Below are 13953 nucleotides of genomic sequence, written 5' to 3'. Positions count from 1 at the left end.
TTTGAGGATATTGAGAAAAATGGATTTCTTTTACCTTTTTAACTTCTTTTTTAATTAGCTGTTTTTCGTGTATTTTTTGTTTTCTCTTTTGTATTGTTTATTTTTATCTGTGGTTTCTTTTTTATTCTGTAAATTTTTACTTTTTTCTTTTGTAAAACTCTAATAAAAATTTATTTAAAAAAAATAAATTAAAGGATTTCCTTTGCTTTTTAGGCTTCGGTCTTTGCACGCCGATATAATTTGGTCAACAAAAGGGGAGCGACCTCTGTTTTCAGTGTCTCCCTTATCTTCCCAGATGGTTCTAAGAATGATTTAGGAGTACTTACAGTTCCGTATTGCTTATTCTTTTTATGGAGGAATTGGTCACTGATGGTTGCCAGGCTCGGAGCTTCGCAGCTTTGAAGAGAGCAGTGCCGCTGTGCCGTGCCTCCACCCCACTCACTCTCGGGGCTCTTACGAGCTTACCGGGGAATGGGGGAGTCGCAGAAAAGGCATCTGCCAGATAACCAAGTCCTCAGAACGCCCAATCTGAGGTTTTTAATGGGAAACTGTGTCGCTCTCACAGTCTCTCCCTTCTTCAAAGTGCTGGAGTTCTTTCAGCCGAAAGAACTCTCGACTGCCATAACCACGTGACCAACCAGGAAGTCAGGGGTGTGGAAACTTTTTCAATCCCTTCTGGATAACCTTCAGGTACGGTTGCTGGATGAGGCCAGAGGCAAAAGTAGGCAGAGCAATTGCACATACAATAAAAACCACATGAAACCATATTTAAAAAGTTAAAACCAGATAGCTACTGTGGGAAGGCATATTCTTAGCTGCCTGCATAAGCAATAGAAGATAGAAAAGCTTTCAGCAGGTGTTCAAAAGGTTGGCACAGAAGGCGCCCGCTGAATCTCTAGTGGCAGAGTGTTCCACAGGACCAGCCCTTGACACTAAATGGCTGGTTTCTTGTTGTCAGATGAGCCTCCCCATCTTATGAAATGACCAGCAATGTGCCTGCAGATTATCTTAATGGCTGAGCTGGAATATAAGAGTTCAGGCGATCCCTGAAGTTCGCTGAACCAAAGTTGATCAGGACTTTGTAAATTTTTTCAAGGACATTGAACCTGGCTTGGTAGCAGATGGGCAGCCAGTGCAGCTGTTTTAACAAGGGTGTCACATATTGTTGGCCAGGTCACCCCAGCAGCAATCTGGACGTCACATCCTGCACCATCTGCAGCTTCCACACTGGGCAGCCCCACACAGAGTGCATGGCAGTAGCCCAGCCCCAAGGTTACCAGCACATGGACTGTCAGTATATGAGAACATCGCAGCTGCAGACAGCCAGCTTGTTGACATCACAAGATGCGGCTAGCTGTGGGAAAGAAGATTCCCGGAAGTTCACAGGCTTCTCAGAGCTCTGTGAAGAGTGTAATTTGAAACCTTCCGTTTGCGTATGTACAGGAAGTTTGTCAGACTTGCTAGAAGAACTGAATTGATCGGACATGTTTTTCTGTAGTGCTGTAAAGTCAGAAATAAAAGAATGTAAATAGATGTTTCTGACTGTCTCCTTTCGCTGCTAGGGACGCAGGAGGAGGGGGTGTGCATTTACCCACGCTGGGAAAATGTCGCCTATCAAAATCTCCCTGGTCTGTCCGGGATGTCAGCCAGAGGAGGTTACCGGTAAACAAGCTGCGGAAGAGAGTCCCCGCGCCACACTGCGCCGGTTTAGCACAGCACTCGGGGACTCACTGAGTGGGCGGCTTGGTTTGGGGGTGGCTTGTGGGCCGGTTAAACGGCCTTCATGGGCCACTTCCGGCCCATGGACCTTAGGTTGCCGACATTGGGTGCAGGGGTTAGAGTGTTGGACTAGGATCTGGAAGAGACCAGGGTTCGAATTCCCGCTCAGCCATGAAGCTCTCTGGGTGACCTTGGGGGCCAGTCACTGCCTCTCAGCTTAACCTACCTCACAGGGTTGTTGTGGGGACCAAATGAGGAAGGGGAGAATCAAGAAAAGTGGCATATAAATGCAATACATTAAAAATAAATAAATCCCCTCTCCACCTCTCACTCTCTCCACTTCTTCCGTTGGGACTTCAGTCTGGTCTGGAGTGTCTTGGTTGAGTCATCAGCTCTTACTCGGTCAAGAGACACACAACGCACTTCTACTGCTGGGGAGCAAAGGGTCACGGGTAGTGTCATCTTAGAAAATACTGGGCTTCCTGCAAGGAAATGTCTAGCCTGTTCAGCAGCCAAACAGTCCACCCATTTAAAAGACAGTTGGAGAGGCTCACCTTCAAAGCTCATGGGAAAGGAAAGATCACGTGTGGAAATGCAGGAGAAGAGAGTGTGATAGGAAAACTGATGTGGAAGCCTGTGAGTTTCCCCTCAAAGGAATTCCTCTGGCATTTGGACCCAGAAGAAGTGGAGCCTAAGAGCATATTTCTAACCGTCAAGTCGGACTCAGTTGGCAGCAGTTGCGGCAAGGAAGGGGAGGCGAGAGGCTCTCCTGAATACAACCCCTTCCCCACACAAGAGCGCCACTCTTTTCTCACTTATAAACATCCCTGCACATCTATGAACAGGGAAAGAGCTTCTACATGTGTGGGCCCAATAACGCTTAACCCCATAACAAATTTAGAAATTAAGTAATACCACATGACATAAGTTTTTTTCCAATTCATGCATTGTTAGTCTTTTAGTCTAACAGTGGGGGGGGGGGGCGGGGGACAGAATTCTGCTCAACATTTCACTTGGTAGGTCTGCCCTAACAGAGTAGCCTGACTGCCGACATCAGGTGAAAGAGGACTTTCAGCAACAGACTCTGCATCACCTCAGCAATGCTCACCCTGTTTTGTACTCGAGATCTCTTCTTCCCACTGACCACCCCCATCCACTTTATAAGTAATTGGGGCAACAACAATATGTTCCTGCTGCGGCTTAGCCTCAGAAAAATGCTCGCTTGGCGGGGGGGGGGGGACTTTCCTCTTTTTGTGAAGATAAGTAAGTTATGCGCTGTGCCCTTGAGTATAATCTGTGCATTTTTTTATCTGCAATCAGTGTTATTTTCTTATCATAGCTCAAGATAAATTTGCAAAACCAAAGAACTCAGTATCTCCTCTTCCACACGACGCCCTCTTGTGGCACCTGTGTCAAACGTCACCATCCTGGCTGATCTTCAAAACGTTGTTGGACTACAACTCTCATTGGCCATGCTGGCTGGAGCTGATGGGACTTGTAGTCTAAAACACTTAAGAGTGTGTTAAATAGGAGGCCATTTGTGGCTGCAGATCATTGCTGTCACCCAGCTCTAACCTGCAGGCTGAAAATGGCCTGTTACAATAGCCTGAAATCCTGAGGCTTAAGAAAGCACAGCCTACTTGAGAACAGGCTGAGAAGAGCTGTTCTTTGGCTGCTGGGTCAGGCCAAAGGCACAGGGGCCTACTCCTAGGGGCCATGGGGGTTTCGGCCCCCACAATAAAATATTTGAGGGGCCAGGCCTCCACAAAGTGGATGGACATTCCCATTCAAATGGTGTGTGCACACTGCATCATGTGATCAGTTATGCAAGGTGGGGCTTACCTGGCACCCCACAATATTTTCTTTAAGTTGGCACCCCTGGCCAATGGTCCATCTAGCCCAGCCTCCTGTTCCCACAGTGGCCAACCAGATGCCCCAGTGGAGAACTCTCGAGCAGGATCTGAGCACCAGAGCAGTGTGTGTGAGAGTGTGTAGGAACTAACCTACTGCACAAAGGCAATTATTTATAGTAGTTGCTCCACCTACTTCTGCCTCTGGCCTCGCACGCTACGGGCATGTGGCCCTCAGAAGGCTAGCCAGAAGGAAAGTTGGCCCCCGGGCTGAAAAAGCTTCTTCACTCCTGCAGCGATAGGACAATGTGGCTTACATGCTTTCATGTAGGCACAGGCAGGTTTGATGAGGCCCTAAGCTCCTGAAGGTAATGGGGCCCTTTATATGTCCAGCTGTCCTTTGCCAACAACAAATTGTCGCTATTTTTGGTGTTGAATATCGTTATGTACTGAAGTTCTCACCCTGGGCCAGCAGGGGGGTACTGTAGATAGTTTTCACTCAGGTCCACATATGCAAATAAGGAATTGAAAATGAGTTCAGTGATTGGATAGTTACAGAAAGTTGTTACTGTTGCTTTGTAGTTGAGCTCTATATAAGCAGGTTGGCCGAACCCTTCAGCCCAGTTCTGTTATGGCCTGTGAATAAACAAGAGCGGTTTGAAGAATCGCTGTGTCGTCTGATATGTTCACCCACAACTTAACAAATATATGCTATATGGTACATTATGGACCTAATAGGTATCTCAAGCCATTTGCACATAACAAAATATGTATTTTATCAAAGTAATTGTTGAACTGAAATACAATTAAGAAGAAGTATATTAATAGTGAAATAATTATTAAGCTCTAACTGTACATAGGTTTTATTTTGTTTTTTATCTCATATTTTGGAAATGTACATCCAGTTTTTTTCTCCTTTAAATTTTTTTGGGGCCCCCAAGAGAGTGGGGCCCTAAGCTATAGCTTGTTTAGCTTATATGTAAATCTGGCACTGGGCACAAGGCTGGCTGCAAACTAATTCAGACTTAAGAACATATTAAGAGCCTGCTGGATGAAGCCAATGGCTCCTCTGTCCACTTCTGACAGGGGCCAACCAGATGCCCCAGAGGGAAACCCAGAAGCAGGATCCAAGCTTGAGAGCAACTCTTTCCTCCTGCGATTCCCATCAGGTGGTCTTCAGAAGCATTACTGCCTCCGATTGTGGAGGCAGAACATGGCCATTGTGGTTAGCAGCCATTGGGAGAATTGCCTTCCAAGCGTTTCTCCAGTCCTCTGTTAAAGCCATCCCAGTTGGTGGACATCACTGCCCCCTGTGTGGGTGAGCTCCGCAGTTTAACTATGTGGTATGTGAAGAAGGACTTTCTTTTGCCTGACTCTTCCAACTTTCGGTTTCATTGGATATCCTATGTTTGGATGCCATGAGAGAGGGAGAAAATGATTTCTCTGCCCACTTTCTCCATGGGATGCACATTTTATATATTTTAATCATGTCATCTCTTACTCACTAGTTCTCTGTGGGATGTAACATAAGCAGCCAAATACAACACTTCCTGTTTGCCCAGCGTGGACACACACAGAGGAGGACTCACCTGCGTGAGTGCCTGAGGGCCCGCTCCTGCCACTCACTACCTGGCCCAGGGTAGGGCCTGGCAGGCCTCACAAGGACGGTTGCTGTCACTGCTTCTGCTGCCCAGGAGGACCCGGAGGGGGCGCGGAGTTCTTTTTAAAATGTTTTAAAATTTTCCTTTCCCTTTTGACTTTTTTGTATGTGGGGTGGGGGTGGGGGTGGAATGGATGTTTGGTTGGGCTTGGGAATTTAATAATAATAATAATAATAATAAATAAATAAATAAATAAATAAATAAATAAATAAATAATTTTATTTATATCCTGCCCTCCCCAGCCGAAGCCGGGCTCAGGGTGGCTAACAACAATAAAACAGTACAAAAGTACAACACAAGACAACACTCTAAAATCATTCATTAAAAAATTAATTCAAATCAAGCCACTGGCAACCATTGGGCCAGAGCTCCGCGAAGATTGCCGAGGGAGGAGGTCAGGCTGTGCCCTGGCCAAAGGCCTGGTGGAACAGCTCTGTCTTGCGGCCCTGCGGAAAGATGTCAAGTTAAAAAATAATAATAATAATAATTGTTTGATTTTGATGGATTTGTAATTTTTACAGTTTTTTGTTTGTATTGTTTTATTATTTTCTGGGGGGTTTTTTGTTTTGTTTTTGTTTTAAGGTTTTATTTTGTTCTTAAGGGGAGGGGTCAGGGCTGCCAGGGAGTGGGTCCCAGCCAACAAAATGGCTGGGGCATGTTCCACAGAGGGGGATGCGCTGGGACAACCGTTCTCAGTGATCACGCGTAGGAGGAGGAGATACGCTAAGACCAGACCATGTCATTACAGAGGAGGCAGGTTTAGTCGTTGTCTGAGGACTATCCCTGCCTCCGGGTCTGGTCCTGACCGGACGGATACTAGAATCAGCAAGGGATACCCACATGACCTGAAGGTGCTGCTGTGCAATGCCAAGTCAATGATTCATAAGACCACTGCCATCCATGACTTGATCATGGATGGAGGACTTGTCCTGGCATGTGTAACAGAGACTTGGTTGGATGAAGCAGATGGGCCTGTCCTTGCTGCTGCTTGTCCACCAGGTTTCTCTTATGCACAGCAACCCAGGCATTGTGGGCGGGTAGGGGGGGGTTGCAGTGATTTTTAGGAAGTCAATAGTTTGCACCAGGCATCCTATTGGGAAGACCCAGTTCTCTGAGTGCATGTTCTGGAAGTTGGGCAATAGGGGCAGTACAGGATTCCTTTTGGTGTACCGACCTTCCCGCTGCACCAAGGATTCCCTGCCCGAGCTGCTTCAGGTTGTGGTGGATGTTCTCCTGGAGACACCTAGTTTGGTTGTCCTAGGGGATTTTAACATCCATGCCGACACGACCTTACAAGGGGCCGCTCGGGACTTCGTGGAAAGCATGGCCTCCATGGGGCTGTCCATAAATAAGTCTGGCCCAACCCATAGCCGCGGACATGCCTTGGACCTGGTGTTTACCTCTATGGATGTTGGTGATCTGACACTAAGTAAAAGCGAAACGAAAGAAGTGCCATGGTCAGATCACTTCCTGGTGCAACTGGACTTCTCTGCGACCCTTCCCCTCTGCAAGGAGGTGGGACCAATTTGGATGGTCCGCCCCCGCCACTTAATGGATTCAAATGGTTTCCAGAGAGTGGTAGGGGATGCTTTATCCCGTGTTGATGGCCTTTCAGCCGATTCCCTGGTGGCCCGCTGGAATGTGGAGTTAACCAGAGCTATTGACTGTTTGGCTCCGAAGCGCCCTCTCCAATTGCATGGAGCCCGAACAGCCCCATGGTTTTCCACGGATCTGAGGGCAATGAAACAATCGTTGAGATGGCTTGAGCGCCAGTGGCAGATGACCCATTCTGAAGCTGACCGGACACGGGTTAGAGCTCAATGTCGAGCCTACCAAGTGGCGGTAGCGACGGCGAAGAAGACTTTCTTCACCGCCTCTATTGCATCTGCAAAAAACAGCAGCAGGAGACTTTTCCAGGTGGTTCGCAATTTAGCGGAATCACCTGCTACATCGGGGCCCAGTACGGGCCACATGTTCTCCTGCAATGATTTTGCAAAGTTTTTTGCAGATAAAGTTGCTTAGATTCGGGAAGAGGTAGACGCCACCGTGGGAGCAGAGCCGGAGCGGGAGAGTGTTAGAGCCCTGTCTAGTCAAATTGTGTGGGATCAATTCCACCTCCAAGGATGTGGACAGGCTGCTTGGACGAGTGAAACCAACCCCCTGTCTCCTTGATCCTTGCCCATCCTGGCTTATAAAAGCTAGCCGGGAAGGACTGGACGATGGGCTACGTGGGATGGTGAATGCTTCCCTCCGTGAGGGAGCCTTCCCACTGAAAGAGGCGGTTATTAAACCGCTTCTTAAAAAACCATCTTTAGATGCGGCCACAATGGCCAACTATCGCCCAGTCTCAAATCTTCCATTCTTGGGCAAGGTGATTGAGCGAGTGGTTGCTGAACAACTCCAGGCACGCCTGGAAGAAGCGGACCATTTGGATCCCTTCCAGTCGGGATTCAGGCCTCATCATGGGACTGAAACTGCCTTGATCGCACTGGTTGATGATCTCCGGCGGGCTAGGGACAAAGGTGAGAGCTGTTTCCTAGTTCTGCTGGATCTCTCAGCGGTGTTTGATACCATTGACCATAACATCCTTCTGGACCGTCTTGAGGGGCTGGGAGCTGGGGGCACTGTCATACAGTGGTTCCGCTCCTTCCTCCTGGGCCGTGTTCAGAAAGTGGTGGTGGGGGATGAGTGTTCAGACCCCTGGGCTCTCACTTGTGGGATGCCTCAGGGTTCTGTCCTCTCCCCCATGCTTTTCAACATCTACATGCAGCCGCTGGGAGAGATCATCAGGGGGTTTGGGCTGGGTGTTCATCAGTATGTGGATGATACCCAGCTCTACCTCTCTTTCAAATCAGAACCAGTGAAGGCGGTGAAGGTCCTGTGTGAGTGTGTGGAGGCAGTTGGAGGATGGATGGCGGCTAACAGATTGAGATTGAATCCTGACAAGACAGAAGTACTGTTTTTGAGGGACAGGAAGCGGGCAAGTGTGGAGGATTCCCTGGTCCTGAATGGGGTAACTGTGCCCCTGAAGGACCAGGTGCGCAGCCTGGGAGTCATTTTGGACTCACAGCTGTCCATGGAGGCACAGGTCAAATCCGTGCCCAGGGCAGCTGTTTACCAGCTCCATCTGGTACGCAGGCTGAGACCCTATCTATGCAGGCTGAGACCCCTTGCCAGAGTGGTGCATGCTCTGATTATCTCCCGCTTGGACTACTGCAATGCGCTCTACGTGGGGCTACCTTTGAAGGTGACCCGGAAAGTACAACTAATCCAGAATGCGGCAGCCAGACTGGTGACTGGGAGCTGCCGCCGAGACCATATAACACCGGTCTTGAATGAACTACATTGGCTCCCAGTACGTTTCCAAGCACAATTCAAAGTGTTGGTGCTGACCTTGAAAGTCCTAAACGGCCTCGGTCCAGTATATCTGAAGGAGCGTCTCCACCCCCATCGTTCTGCCCTGACGCTGAGGTCCAGTGCCGAGGGCCTTCTGGCGGTTCCCTCACTGTGAGAAGCCAAGTTACAGGGAACCAGGCAGAGGGCCTTCTCGGTAGTGGCACCCACCCTGTGGGACGCCCTCCCACCAGATGTCAAAGAGAAAAACAATTACCTGACATTTAGAAGACATCTGAAGGCAGCCATGTTTAGGGAAGCTTTTAATGTTTGATGCTTTACTGTATTTTAATATTTTGTTGGAAGCCGCCCAGAGTGGCTGGGGAAGCCCAGCCAGATGGGCGGGGTATAAATAATAAATTATTATTATTATTATTATTATTATTATTATTATTATTATTATTATGTTACTCCAGCCAGGAGGACTTCCTGTCACACCTGGTCTGAAGCATCCTCCCCCTGCGTGTGACCAGGTAGATGGGTGTGACCCTGACAGACCCTGTAAAAGGGTCACACAGCCATATCTCTCTCTTGACCATTTTCTCTTTTTTTTAATTTTAAATATTTTTTATTAGGAATTTCAACAAGACATTTTATCAAAAAACATATCATCCTTAATCCCCCCTAATAATAATAATAATAATAAAAATTTTTATTTATATCCTGCCCTCCCCAGCCGAAGCCGGGCTCAGGGCGGCTAACAACAATAAAACAGTACAATACAACACTCTAAAATCATTCATTATAAAATTAATTCAAAACAAACCATTGGCAACCATTGGGCCAGAGCTCCGCGAAGATTGCCGAAGGAGGGAGTCAGGCTGTGCCCTGGGCAAAGGCCTGGTGGAACAGCTCTGTCTTGCAGGCCCTGCGGAAAGATGTCAAGTCCCGCAGGGCCCTAGTCTCTTGTGACAGAGTGTTCCACCAGATCGGAGACACAGCCGAAAAAGCCCTGGCTCTAGTTGAGGCCAGCCTAACCTCTCTGTGGCCTGGGACCTTCAAGATGTTTTTATTTGAAGACCGTAAGTTTCTCTGTGGGACATACCAGGAGAGGCGGTCCCGTAGGTACGAGGGCCCTAGGCCGTATAGGGCTTTAAAGGTTAAAACCAGCACCTTAAACCTGATCCTGTACTCCACCGGGAGCCAGTGCAGCTGGTATAGCCCCGGGTGAATGTGATCTCGCAGCGAGGACCCCGTAAGGAGTCTCGCTGCAGCATTCTGCACCTGCTGGAGTTTCTGGGTCAGTCTCAAGGGCAGCCCCACGTAGAGCGAGTTACAATAATCCAGTCTGGAGGTGACCGTCGCGTGGATCACAGTGGCTAGGTCAGGGCGAGAGAGGTAAGGAGCCAACTGCTTAGCTTGGCGGAGATGGAAAAATGCCGCCTCTGTTATAGCTGCAATCTGCGCCTCCATGGAAAGGGAGGTGTCGAAGATTACACCCAAACTCTTAACGGACAGTGCTGGCACTAATTGCGCCCCCGCAAGAGATGGGAGTTGCCCCCCCAATCCCATATCGTCCCGTCCCAGCCACAGGACCTCTGTCTTCGAAGGATTTAGCTTCAACCGGCTCCCACGTAACCATCCAGCCACAGCTTCCAAACATCTGGTCAGTGTGTCTGGGGCCAAGTCAGGATGGCCATCCATCAACAGATAGAGTTGGGTGTCATCAGCATACTGATGGCAATCCAGCCCAAAACTCCGGACAAGCTGGGCGAGGGGGCGCATAAAGATGTTGAAAAGCATCGGGGAGAGTATCGCACCCTGAGGTACTCCACACACCAAGGAGTGGCGCGATGACAATTCCCCCCCAAGCGCCACCCTCTGTCCCCAACCAGAGAGAAACGAGCAAAGCCATTGAAGGACTGTGCCCTGGATCCCCACGTCGGCAAGGCGGTGGTCCAGGAGTTCGTGATCGGCCATGTTGAAAGCTGCTGACAGATCTAGAAGAATCAGCAGCCCCGACCCGCCTCGATCCAGCTGTCTACGATGATCATCTGTTAGGGCAACCAGAGCCGTCTCGGTCGCATGACCAGCGTGGAAGCCGGACTGGAATGGATCCAGAGCCGATGTTTCATCCAGAAACCCACCAAGCTGTTCAGCAACCGCTCTCTCAATCACCTTACCCAGGAACGGAAGATTCGAAACCGGGCGGTAATTGGATAGATCTAAAGGATCTAACGATGTTCTCTTTAAGAGCGGGCGCACCACTGCCTCCTTCAGTTCCCCTGGGAATGTCCCCGTGCCAAGGGACAAATTGATGATATCCCCCTGGAGGGCCCGCACCTCGTCTGGACACGCTTTAATCAGCCAAGACGGGCACGGGTCGAGAGGACAGGTGGTGGGCTTTCCAGCTTGGAGGAGTCTGTCCACATCAGCTGGGGATATCCGGTCGAAGTGGTCCAATACTGGACCTGAGGACAGTTGAGGGGCCTCCAGTTCCTTTATTGTATCCAAATTGGCAGGGAGGTCATGGCGGAGCAACAAGACCTTCTCCGCAAAAAAGCTCGCAAATGCCTCACAGCTGTGTGTCAGATTGTTATTTAAATTTGGCTGTCCCTCAAGGGACGTTAAAGACCTAATTATACTAAATAATTGCGCCGGACAAGAACTAGCGGATGCAATGGAGGCCGAGAAGTAAGTCTTCTTAGTAGCCTTCAACGCCATCTTGTAGGTTTTCATAAAAGCCCTATAAGATGTTCTTGAGGCTCTGTCACAGGCACCCCGCCATACTCGCTCTAGCCGTCTGAGGTCCCTCTTCATTTTCCGAAGCTCCTCGGTAAACCAGGGAGCCCGGTTTCTGCCGGGTCGCAGAGGGCGCTTAGGTGCGATCTCATCGATGGCTGCCAGGAGCTGGATATTCCAGCCCTCAACAAGCTCAGTCAATGAGTCGCCAGGGGGAGCAAGGTCCCGCAAGGCTTGGCGGAATCTATCAGGGTCCATCAGCCTCTGCGGGCGAGCCCAAATCGGCTCGCCACCGAAGCAGGGTGGGGGTGGAAAGTCAATCCTGGCTTTCAGAGCGTAGTGATCAGACCATGGCACCTTCATCGAAGGAGACATGATCACATCTATACCTACGCCAAAGATCAAATCCAGCGTGTGGCCTGCTTGATGTGTGGGGCCCAAAACAAACTGGGAGAGCCCTAGTGTCGCCATGGAAGACACCAGGTCCAGAGCCTGTGAGGAGGGAGTGGCATCAGCATGGATGTTGAAGTCCCCCAATACCAATAGGTTAGGGAACTCCAAGGCCCACCCGGCCACCGCCTCCAGTAGGCCTGACAGGGTGGCTGCTGGTGCGCTAGGTGGTCGGTACACCAGCCAGACAGCCAAGCTCTAATCGGAGCCCCACACTAGGCCAACACATTCAATGCCGGGGATCGATGGCGATGGTAGAGCCCTGAAAGGACAATCTTCCCGGATTAATAATGCCAACCCTCCCCCCCCCCCGGCCCACAGTCCGCGACTGGTGGAGGACGGAGAAACCCGGGGGCGCCATCTCTCGTAAGGTAACTGTTTCTCCTTCGCGCACCCAGGTCTTCATCACACAAGCCAGGTCGACCCCCTGCGAGGTAAAGAAATCTCGCAGGGTGGCGGTTTTGTTGCCTATAGACCTGGCATTGCACAGCGCCAGTGACGGAGGTGAGTAATCCTTGCTCACCCTACCCTCGTCCCTCGGGATGAGGCGCAGATTGGAAGGGGTACGAGCATATCCATATCTCGATCCCCTTCGCCTATAACATCCCCTATTCCCCCCTCCCCATAAAGTAAACCCCCCTCCCCTCCCCTCCCCCCCAGACTTCCCTCAGCTCCTCTCTCTGGTTTATCAACAAATGTTATGTCACGGCTAAAATGGCTGCTGTTTCTTTAATGCGAATAAAGCTGGGTCAGCATGACTCAGCGGTCTGCACCAAGTTGTATATATAAGTGAGAAATGTTAGTTTGTTGCTGTGGCTGGTGTTTGGGTTGGTTGGTTAGTGCTGGTGTGTATAGTTATTCAGTCGTGTTTTGCACAAAGACTTTTAAGAATAAAACTCTGCAAGGATATTCTCGTGGACTCTTTTATGCAGACAAGGGTCCGAGGACCAGGCTGAAGAGACAAAGGGAGGTCAGAACCCTTTCCTTCTTTTTTTTTTGCTTTTTACAAACACTGACAGGTTATGGGCCCAGTGTTTCTGAGCATGTGCAGAGTGCAAAATGACTGGAAGCATCTCAGCAGGGAGCTGGTGAGTCCTGGTGGTGTATAGAGCCAGTGGCTGTGCGTTGGAGCAGTTGGTGACAAGCTGTAACTGTCTACAGCGACGTTGGAGCGGCTAGGATCTGAGGATCAGGGAAGCACTCAGCGTCGGCTACTGGAACAGTTTGAACTGCTAGAGGACCACAGTAGGCGACTCACAGAGCGGCTACACCAGTTGCAGAGCTGGGCGGGACCTGAGGGTCAACAGAGGCAGCAGCTAGAAGCCGGTGAGTGCCAGCCAGGACCATCCAGTTGGACTCTAAAGAGAGAGTCAGGAGAGATTGCTGGAGGCCCCACAGAAGGGGCTCAGCAAGCACCAGCAGAGATGGCAGATTTCCAGTCTTCCCAAGTTGTAAATATTGGGGGAGGCATCCCTTTTGAACTTCTCTCAGAAAGCAACTGGCTGAGTTGGTCAATTAAAATGCAACAGTTGTTAAGGAGAGATGGACTATGGGACTGTGTTGAAACTGAGGTTTTGAGACGGGACTCTGCTGAGAAAAAACGGCTGGATGAAAGGGCTCGTGCCCAAATTATGCTGTGTTTGAGCAACTCTCAGTTATTGCATGTAGCAAATGCCAGCACAGCGTTTGAGTGCTGGAATTTATTAAGGGCAATGCATGTCAGAGAAACTGCTGGAACTATAATTTCTCTGACCAGAAGGCTGTTCAGGACTGTTATGAAAGAAGGTGAGAGTTTGGCAACTCATCTTCAAACGCTGAAATCTCTGTTTCTTCAACTACAACAGAGAGGTAAGCGTTATGATGAGACCGACCAAACCTACATTATCCTTTCAAGTTTGCCTGAAAGCTGGTTGCCTGTGATTAACAGCATGGAGAGTATGCGTCCCCGAGATCTGACCCTTGAGTATGTGGTTGGAAGATTGACCGAAGAAGCAGAAAGAAGGTCAGATAGACAGGCTGAACTCCAAGAGCGGAGGAGTTACAGTCGAGGGGGCCAGCAGCAGAATCTGCCAATGGAGCAACGCCAAGGCTTGGACTTGGCCATGGCGGTGAGGAGGTGCTATAGATGCAACCAACCCGGGCATCTCCAACGTCAATGCAGGGCAAGACTTCCAGGAGACGACGTGGAGCAGAGACAG

The sequence above is a fragment of the Podarcis filfolensis genome (genome assembly GCF_964270895.1).
Source record: "Podarcis filfolensis genome assembly, chromosome: W".
Lineage (NCBI taxonomy): Eukaryota > Metazoa > Chordata > Lepidosauria > Squamata > Lacertidae > Podarcis > Podarcis filfolensis.
The sequence above is the reverse complement of the archived record's forward strand: the minus strand, read 5'-3'. Positions refer to the sequence as shown.